This window comes from Mus caroli, unplaced genomic scaffold, assembly GCF_978045245.1.
Source record: "Mus caroli unplaced genomic scaffold, Mus_caroli_1 scaffold_12, whole genome shotgun sequence".
Classification (NCBI taxonomy): Eukaryota; Metazoa; Chordata; class Mammalia; order Rodentia; family Muridae; genus Mus; species Mus caroli.
The window spans coordinates 48,558,421-48,569,097 of NW_028227267.1; the positions used below are offsets into that span (position 1 = coordinate 48,558,421).

The 10,677-nt window shown below is 38.7% G+C and overlaps 2 pseudogenes; both read left to right on the top strand.

Annotated features, from left to right (window-relative positions):
- Positions 1–6,428: 6,428 nt before the first annotated feature.
- Positions 6,429–6,857, top strand: LOC147001851 (T cell receptor alpha variable 13-1 pseudogene; annotated as a pseudogene).
- A 43-nt stretch (positions 6,858–6,900) lies between these two features.
- LOC147001852 (ubiquitin-ribosomal protein eL40 fusion protein pseudogene) lies at positions 6,901–7,346 on the top strand (annotated as a pseudogene).
- The last annotated feature ends 3,331 nt before the right edge of the window (positions 7,347–10,677 follow it).

Consider the following 10,677-nt stretch of genomic DNA (forward strand, 5'->3'; position numbering starts at 1 on the left):
TAGTGGTGACGGGCCTTGGTGACCCAACCCCGTGAGATGGATCCCAAGTTGGGCCAGTCATTGAACCTCCTTTCCTTCAGTCTTCTCCATTTTTGTCCCTGCAGTTCTTTTAGACTGGAGCAATTCTGGGTCAGGAATTTTGACTGTGGGTTAGTAGCCCTGTCCCTCCACTTGAGACCCTGTCTATCTACTGAGGGATGGACTCTTTGAGTTCCCTTTCCCCAATGTTGGACATTTTGGCTAAGGTCACCCACAGAGAGTGTCTCACCTCCTTAGTCTCTGGTACTTTCTAGAGGGTCCCCCTACCTCTCACTCCCTGAGGCTGCTTTATTTCCATACATTCTCTTGGCCCTCTAAGCTTCTCTCCTGTCCCCTCCCCCCAGATCTGATCCTGTTCCCCTCCTCCTCCCTCCCTCCCTCTGCCTCTTGTGATGATTTCCTTCCCCCTTCTAAGTGCATTTGAAACCTCCTCTGCTTGTTTCACTTCTTATGGTCTGTCGGTTGTATCCTAAGTATTCTGTACTTTTTGGCTAATATCCATTTATCAGTGAGTAGATACCATGCATGTCCTTTTGGGTCTGAGTTACCTCACTCAGGATGATATTATTTTCTAGTTACATCCATTTGCCTGCAAAATTCATGATGTCCTCATTTTTGATAGCTGATGAGTATTCCAATGTGTTAATGAACCACATTTTCTGCATCCATTCTTTGTTTGAGGGACATCTGAGTTGTTTCCAGCTTCTGGCTATTATATATAAGGCTACTATGAACATGGTGGAGCACGTGTCCTTGTGGTGTAGCGTCTTTTGGATATATGCCCGTTAGTGGTATAGCTGGGTCTACAGATAGAACTATTTCCAGTTTTCTGAGAAACCACCAGATTGATTTCAAAGAAACAAAAATTCCAAAATCATCACTAGAGAACAGCAATAAACATCGCTGAGCAAGTGCCTCTGTAGTATGGGATAGAGTCCTCTGAGTCCCAATACAGTATATTCAGTAAAGCTAAATGTTGAGGTAGCACTATTCCCATTTTCCTAAAGAAACACCACACTTATTTCCATAGTGGCTATTAAAGTTTGCATTCTTATAGCAATTGATGAGTGTTCCTCTTATACTATATCTTTACCAGAATAAGATGCCATTTGTCTTATTGATTTTGGCCATTCTGAAGGGTTAAAGATGAAATCTCATAGTTTAAGTTGCATCATCCAGATAACTAAGGATATTGGACATTGCTTTCAGTGTTTCTCAACCATTTATGTTTCATCTTTCAAGAACTCTCTGTTTACATTTGTACCTATTTTTAATTGTTTTATTTCTTTTCTTGATGTTTACAGTCTCTTTAGTTCTTTATACATTTTGGATATTAGCCCTATATCAGATGCATAACTCGTAACAATATGTCCCATTTCTAAAATAACTACTCTGTTCAAATGATGGTGACTTTTGCCAAGACATAAACATTTCAGTTTTATGAAGATCCACTTATCAATTATTCTTTTAGTGATTATGCTATTGGTTGGTGTCCTGCTCAGAAAGTCTTTTCCTGTGCCAATTAGTTCAAGATTATTCTACATTTTCCTTATTCTAGATTCAGAGTATTTGAATGTATGTTGAGGTCCTTGATCCACTTGGACTTGAGTTTTATACGGGGTAATACAAATTATTCTATGCATGTTCTTTTACATGTTACCATTCAATCTGAGCAGCACCATTCATTGAAGGTGGTGTCTTTTTGCTGCTGTGTGTTTCCGGCTTCTTTATCAAATGAGGGGTTCATAGGTATGTGGACTCATGTCTGGGTACTCAATACTGATTAGCATGTCTATTTTGCATGCATATCTGATGCTGTTCTTTAAACTCTGCTGTGTAACTTGAAATCCGGGGTGATGGTGCCTCCAGAGTTCTTTTATTACTAATGGTTGTCTGAGCTATCCCAAGTTTCAGTGATCCCATGTGAATCAGAAATAGTTTGGGTTTTGTTTTTCTTTTTAATTGCTGTGAAAAATTGATTTGGAAATTTAAGAGTTTGTACTGGGTCTTTACATTGCTTTTGGTAGGAAGGCTACTTTCATTATATTAATTTTACCAGTCCATGAGCATGAGAGGACTTTTCATTGTCTGACATCTTCTATTTCTTTCTTTTTGTTTTAAAACTTTTATTATACAAGATTTTTTACTTGCATGGTTAAGGTTTTTCAAAGACATTGTATTATTTTTGAAGCTATTTTGATAGGTGCTATTTCCATGATTTCTTTCTCAGTGTGTTTATCATTACAATATAGAAAGTCTACTGAATTTTGCATGTTAATTTTTTTATTCTGCTACTTTGCTGAAAGTGTTTTCAGCTCTAGGAGTTTCCAGTGGAGTCTTTAACATATAAAATTGTATCATCTTCAAATAAAGATACTTTGACTTCTTCCTTTCCTATTTGTATCACTTCATCATGGTGGATGTGTTTTTATGATGTGTCTTGTATTCAGTTTGCAGTCTTTAAAGAATTTTTGCATCTATGTTGATAACAGATACTGGCCTGTAATTTTCTTTCTCTGTTGGAACTTCGTGTGGTTTAGATATCAGGGCAGTTGTGTATCATAAAAAGAATAGACAATGGTCCCTATTTCTATTTTGTGGAATGATTTGAAGTTGGGGTAGTAATGATTCATTCAGCTTCCATGAAATTGCAATATTTTGTATTGTCTTTGATATTTATATATCCTGTTTTTAATCTGATCTCTTAGTCTTTGTCTTTCTTTTTGAAAATTGAGACAATTAATATTGAAAGTTATCAATGAGCAGTGTTCATAACTCCTGTTATTTTGTTGCTGTGGTGTGTGTTTCTCCCACTCTTATGATTTGCTGACTGGGATTATTTATTCCTTGTGCTTTCTTGGGTGTAGCTTTCCTTTCAGATTTTCCTCTATGTTCTTCTATAGAGCTGGATTGGTAGATGGTCATTGCTTAAATTTGCCTTTTATCATGGAATGGTTTTGCTTCTTCATCAATTGATAGTTTCACTGGTTTTGTTAGTATGGAATAGCATCTTTCTCTCAACATTTGTATAACATCTGTCCAGATTCTTCTGGCTTTTGTAGTTTCCATTGAGTTATTAGTCATTATTATAATATGTCTGATTTATGTCTTACTGCCCTTGCAGTTTTTAATATTCTTTCTTTGTTCTATTAGGTCATTGTTTTGATAATTATGTGTCATCAAATAATTTATTTTCTGGTCCAGTCTATTTGGTGTTTGTTGTATTTCTTGTATCTTGGTAGTTACCACCTTTTTAGGTTAGAGAAGTTTTCTTCTATGATTTTGTTGAGAATATTTTTCTGTGCCTTTGCCCTGAATTTCTTCTTCCTCCTAAATCTATATTATTTCTAAATTCAGTCTTTTCATGATGTCCCAGATTTACTGGATATTTTGTTCCATGATTTTTTATATTTAACATTTTTGTTGACTGTGGTCTCCATTTCTTGCACCTTGCCTTTAATGCCAGAGATTCCCTCTTCTGTGCCTTGTTCTGAGGCTTTGGTTTGACTTCTTAGATTTTTAATTTACATATTTTTCATTTTGTCTGTGCTTTTTCTAGTTATTCTATTTCTGCTTGCATGTCTTGAACTAATTTTTTTCATTTATTCAACTGTTTGTGTTTTCACAGACCTCATTAAGGGATTTATTCATACCCTCTTTAGAGTCCTTGGGAAAAATCATAATATCTATTTTGGTGTCTTTGTATTAGTGTTCAGCTATATTGCATTATTATGGTCTACTGGAGTAGGGTTCCTGGGTTCTGGTGAGGACATATTTTCTTGGCTATTAATGATTGTATATTTGTACTACTGTCTGGGCCTGGATTGATTTTGTTTCCAAGTATTGATATATGGTATTTTCTTTGTAAAGTGTATGTTTCCTTCCTTGGTTTCTGATGATTTCTGTGAATCTTGGTGAAGTGATTTTCTGGTATAAAGTGCTTCTATGGGCCAATGTGTGGCAGAAAGAATAGATGTGGGCTAGGAGAAAGGGCTGATAGACACTTCTGCTTATATTTATAGGTGGGATACATAAAGATTGAGAGTGTTGTGCAAAGAAAAGATCCTGCAACTAGGTTATGGTAAGGCAAAGAATTATATGGAAAGATGGGGGATTAAAGGGCTAGGAACCCAGTGTCTGAACTATAAGTTGTAGTGTCCAGTGAATGAAGTACAAAAATGGGAGTTGTAAGAAGGTTGTTAGCAGGCTGAGGATAGAATGGAGAAATTGTAATAGAAGGCAGGAAGCATAGAGTGAATAATCTACTTGAGTCCCTGCTAATATGGTCACCGCAGGAAGGAAGGATGTGTATGCTTTGGATGGTAACAAGAATGAAAGGGGATGGACGAGAGTCATTTCGTAAAGGTTCACAGTAACTGTGGCACTGCATTATCTGTAAGGTTTGTTTTAGTCCCTGGGAACTGGAAGTAGAAAGAACAGGAGCCCGCAAGTGGTTTGCTGCAGGGCTGGGGTAAAACTGCAGAAATTTCAGTGTGGGACATGAAGATGAGTTAAGATGGATTACCTGATTTCTAGACAGCTGTGGTGGAGTGTCTTTATTGGCCTTTGAAACAAAGGAATGATGGTGAGGAGAGGCAATGTAGCAACGTGAATGCAGGAACAATGCGAGAAGAGCTCCCTGCAGGCTATGGGGTTGAGAATAGTACCAGGAGAAATGATAGGGAGAGCAGTGAAGATGGTCCACCTGCTTCCCAAGCCTGCGTGAACACTGAGTTTCCAGATAGACAGTGTTTGTAGGTATTCACAGTTGACACGAAGGAAAGCAAATGGGCTAGAATGTGAGTGTTTGAGGAGGGTCCACAGGAAGAAGGAAAGCTGGGTTTGTTGCAAGGTTTGGCAGATTCCACAGGGAATCCACACTTCCATTCTATCAGTAATTCAGCCTCCCAACACTGGATGCAGTAGGAGTGAGTGAAATGGATGGTGCCATCCTCAAGGTCAAATGACTTCTCAGAATTTTCCTAAGAGTAGCTCTGTGTATTTGTGATTCTAGGCAGACTTCTCTGGAAAGTGGGATGCAAGTACAAACATCATATCTGTATTGTCAACAAGAATTCACTGAAATAGGACGAACATTATCCCAGGCCTGGAGGGCCTTGGCAGTAATGGAGAGGAGAGATGAAGGGTCCTTACCAAAGAGGAGATAAGGAGTCAGCAAGGGGAGGGAGGGAGCCAAGAAATCTCATAGCTGACTTGATAAGCCGCTAATAAAAAGAAACCTTAAATCTGTAACCTATTCTCCTGGCCAGTCTGTTTGTCAATTGTCTCTATTTTCCCAGCACCAATTATACCATTTGAGATAGTTCAGGGCAGATACTTGAAGAAGATTCCTAGAGCAATCTCATCTAGATATGTGCTTATCTGTGTATAATGATCTGCGGGGAATAGAGAAGACTTCCAAATAGTGGCTACATAAAGTTAATTTAGGATTTTCCTAAAATGACTTAGACATATATTTTCTTAGGAAAAGATATAAAATGAATCATAATGCAGAAAGTTCCCAATAATGCAACATGCAGAGACCAAAATGCAAAAGTTAGAGATAGAAGGACAGCGATTACAGCAAGCCATTCAGCTTTGCTGGGACTGTGTCAAGCAGGGGTGCTGGATTCATGGCTCTCATCACTTTTAGTGGAAATGGGTATGCCAGGTTTGATTAGTAAATACAGTTCTAGTGAGAAGAAATGTTAACACACCTATGAACATACAGCATATATACATTTATATATGAAAACATCACACATATGAAACATAATATTTACAATGTGTTATTTGCAAAGAACAAACAGCCTCACTGGTGTGTACCAAGACCATTCTTGAGCTCTCAATACTAAGACCCTATTGAGATGAATTATTAGTGTTTTGTGTGTCTGAGTCCCTCCTAGGTTCAGAGAGCGCTTAGCCTGAGGCCTCAGTAGTTAGGAATGCAACCACAAGGTGTCAGTAGATCTTAACTGCTGAGGAATGTGTAGAGAATTCACTTCCTTGTGTGCTGATTCTGAAGGCTTGTGACAGAAGCAAAGCCTGTTTCTCAGTGGCTGAGGTGACTCCAGAGGTAGAATTGTCACTGAGAAAGAACAACATCCTGAGAGTTATAGCTGACCTCCTAGTCACCACAGTCTCTACTGGATTTTAATTTAATTGGGCAGAGCAATGAAAACATATGCTCCTACATTATTCATGTTTCTCTGGCTGCAGCTGGATGGTGAGTTAATATCTGAAGGCCATAGAACAATCAGGGGGCATTTCTGAGACACCCAGGGGGAACTCTATTCAGGTTTATTTTAGTTACTCTAGAAAAAGAGACTCCTGGAAAGGGGTGACCTCACAGCCTTTCTCCTTTTTTCTTTCCATCTTTCTGCATAGGGATGAGCCAAGGCGAGCAGGTGGAGCAGCTTCCTCCCATCCTGAGAGTCCAGGAGGGATCCAGTGCGGGCATCAACTGCACTTATGAAAACAGTGTCTCCAACTACTTCCCTTGGTATAAGCAAGAACCTGGAGAGAATCCTAAGCTCATCATTGACATTCGTTCAAATATGGAAAGAAAGCAGACCCAAAGACTTGTCTTAGTACTGGATAAGAAAGCCAAACGCTTCTCCCTGCACATCACAGACACCCAGCCGGGAGACTCAGCCATGTACTTCTGTGCTGCAAGTGCACACTGCTCCACGGGCACCTGCAGCCTGTCCTCAAACCTGCCATGGGGCCTGGAGCCTCATCTACATCCTGTGTCACAGGCCTTCCAGAGCAGCATTTGCCAGTTGTTAGTTCAAGGTGCCAACAAATATAGACATTAAAAATACAAAATAAGCTCTTCAACGAGGCGGCCGAGCGGCAGACGCCAACATGCAGATCTTCGTGAAGACCCTGATGGGCAAGACCATCACTCTTGAGGTCGAGCCCAGTGACACTATCGAGAATGTCAAGGCCAAGATCCAAGACAAGAAAGGCATCCCACCTAACCAGCAGAGGCTGATATTCGCGGGCAAACAGCTGGAGGATGGCCGCACCCTGTCCAACTACAAAATCCAGAAAGAGTCCACCTTGCACCGGTGCTGCGTCTGCGCGGTGGCATCATTGAGCTGTCCCTTCGTCAGCTTGCCCAGAAGTACAACTGTGACAAGATGATCTGCCACAAGTGCTACGCACGCCTGCACCCTTGTGCAGTCAACTGCTGCACGAAGTGCGGCCATACCAACAACCTGCGCCCCAAGAAGAAGGTCAAATAAAGCTGGGGTCATACCTGACCTGTGACCCCGGGACCAAATAAAGTCCCCTTCCATCGACTGGAACAGTAAAAAAAAAAAAACAAAAAAACAAAATAAGAATGTTAATTTCAAGTCACTCAAAACAATTTAGGACAATTTTCTCCATTAAAAAATTATTTTAAAAATTAAAATATAATTTTGTTGCAAGTAGTTACCATACTTTCCCCAGGACAGTGGTTGTACTACCAACCCACTCCTGACTCCCTTTTGTTTCACTTTGCTTAGCTGGATTGATGCCACCGGCGCTGATCTGGCTTCTCTTTCTTACCCACCTTTGCTCCGGCTTGGCTCTGGGATCGGCTGCCATCAGCCACAGTCCTACCTTTCTCTCTATCCACCTTTGTTTGGGGAGTCGACCACTCCACCAGACCACTCCCAAGACCCTTGAAGCCTCGGATAAAGGACACACACTCAGTTTGTCACTTTACAGTTTGCCTTTCATGGCACAATTGCTGGGCACAGATACCTCCTGCCTGGAAATGTGAGCTCTTACCAAACCACCATCTCCATCTCTCCTTCCACCCCAAACTCCAATCAGCTCCTGCCAAACATCTCTGGTAACCTGGCAGCAGCAGAGCCACAGGCCATGGCTGCCCCAAGATTTTACATGATGGCTGTGAGCTTGTAGTCTCAAAGCATGACAGAAAAGCCCCTCTCCTTCCTTGTGTCTCCTTTTTTTCTCCTGGGATCCAGAATCTCACTTGTACCTGCCACCCAGTAATTGGCTCTCTGCCTTCTTTATTGACAAATCAAGAACATATTAGGGAACTAGACCTTAGCATCAGAGCCTCTCCTTACATAATTTTATTAATTCCCCTTTCTCTTTCCTCCCTCCATCCTCCTATCTATTCCTTTCCTCATTCCCTCACAAACCCTTGTCTTTCCTTTATAACTATTAAGATTACATATATGTACAAATACAATCAGTTGTGTCTCATTAGCATTGGTTGTACGCATATGATTTTAGGGCTGAGTACCTACTATTAGATAGCTAATTAGGGAGATTATCCTCAGGGATAAATACTTCTCCCTCTCTCCCTTAATTGTTTGTAGTTATTTGACATGGATATCAAAGGGATACAAACATGAAACAAAATAAATCAGGTTATCAGATGATGTGGTATTATACATAAGAGATTTCCAAGACCCTACCAGAAAAATTCTAGAAATTATCAATAAGTTCAGCAACATGGTAGGATACAAAATATACTTACAAACATCAGTAGCCTGTCTACATACCAACAGCAAACATGCTGATATTGAGGTCATGCACACATTCCCATTCACTATAGTTTCCAAAAACATATATGGGAATAAACCTAACTAAGGAAGTTAAATTCTTCTTCTTCAGAAAAAATGATAAATCTCCGAAGAAACAGGTAGAGGAAGACACTAGAAAAATGGAATATCCTCTTATGCTCATTGATCAATAGAATTAATATTGTGAAAATTACCATTGTACTAAAAGTTATTAAAAGATTCAGTGCAATCCCAACCAAAACCCCATACCAGTCTTCACAGAAATAGAAAACAAAACATCTAAAAATTTATATAGCAGCACTCAGAACACTGAATAAACAAGACCAAAAATGATAATGTCCAATGGCATATCATAGTTAAAATACTACATATACCCAGAGAAGAAATTGTATTGAAACTAAAGGAGAAAAAAATCACAGGTCTCAAACGAAAGAAAGCCTATCATAATAAGAGTTTACTTCAAAACGAAAATTGTAAAGCCTGAAGACCTTGGGGCACACATTCCAAATCTTAAAAGACTATAACAACCATCCTAAGATAACAATGTGAAGCAAAACTATCTGCCATGATTGATTGATGGAGGAAGAAAGATTATATATCCAACAAAGCAAACCTAAAGAAAATGTGAGAAGCATTATTTGCGACCAAAGAGAGAAAGGAGGATAGTAGAGAGGCTTTGGACAGAAATACAAAGCTTTAATTATAAAAACATACAATACCGCTGACAACACAGACAACTGCAAACATCAGCAACATGATGACCTCATCTAACGCACGCATTTCAGTAATAACTTTACATATCACTAGGCTCAGTTAGTCACTCAAAATGACTAAATGGATGAAGAGACAAAATCCATCTATCTGTGCCAGCAAGAGACACATCTTAGTTTTAAAGATAGGCACTACCTTAGAGTAAAAGAATAGTCAAAAGAATTAGTCAAATGGGACATGGAAGCAAGCAGCCATTTCCATGCTAAAATCTGACAAAAGTAAAAACCCCTCTAGCAATACACAGACTCATGAAGATTAAATAACTCATTCCTAAATGATGAACGGGTGAAAGAAGAAATCAAGAAGCAAATAAAAGAATTCCTGGAGCTAAATAAAAATGAAAACATAATAAACAAAACCCTTTAGGACACATTGACAGCAATCCTATGAAAGAATTTTATGGCTCTAAGTACCTACATTCTTTTAAAAGAATTAAAGCACAAATAAACGGCTTAATGATGCAACTCCAAAATTGGGCAAGGGCAAGTAAAATCCAAAAACAAGAAATAGAAATAGACCATAAATCACTGAAATAAAAACAAAGCAAACATATTTTTTTTTTTTAAAAATCAATTAATCTAAAAGATGGTTCTTTGAGTAGAGTAAGAAGATTGGCAGATCTTTGGCCCAACTAAATAACAGAAAGAAAGAGACGACTCAAATTATCAGAATTAGAAGTGAACAGGAAATCAATACAACAGATACCAACGAAATTCAGAATAGTTTAAGAGGATATTTTTTAAATGTATAGCTGGAAAATATAAAAGAAATACATGAATTTCTAGATGCAGCCAAATGAACAAACTTAAACCAGAAGAAACCAACAACCTAAACAGACCCATAACAGATGAGGAATTTGAATAGTAATGAAAAGCCTCCAACCTTAAAAAAATTCCTGGAACAGATGTATTGATAGCAGAACTCTACTAGACATTCAAAGAAGATCTACAGACAGTTTCGTTTCAACAATTAAAGAAAAGAGAAAGAGGGGTATTCCCGAAGTCCTCCAAAGCCACTATAATCATGTCCAAACCAGGCAAAGATACAGCAACAAAAAATAAAACTATAAGTCAATATCCCTGATGAACATAGGCTCAAAAATACACAATAAAATACTTGTGAAGAGAATACAGAAATACATCTAAAAAGGTTATATACCAGGACCACAATGGCTTTATTCTTGAAATGCAGGAATAGTTTAAAAAAAAAAACCACAAGGCAATTAATGTAATATAGCACATAAATGGACTTAAAAGCAAAAATCACATGATCATCTCAATAGATTCAGAAAGGGCCTTTGACAAAATCCAACATGCCT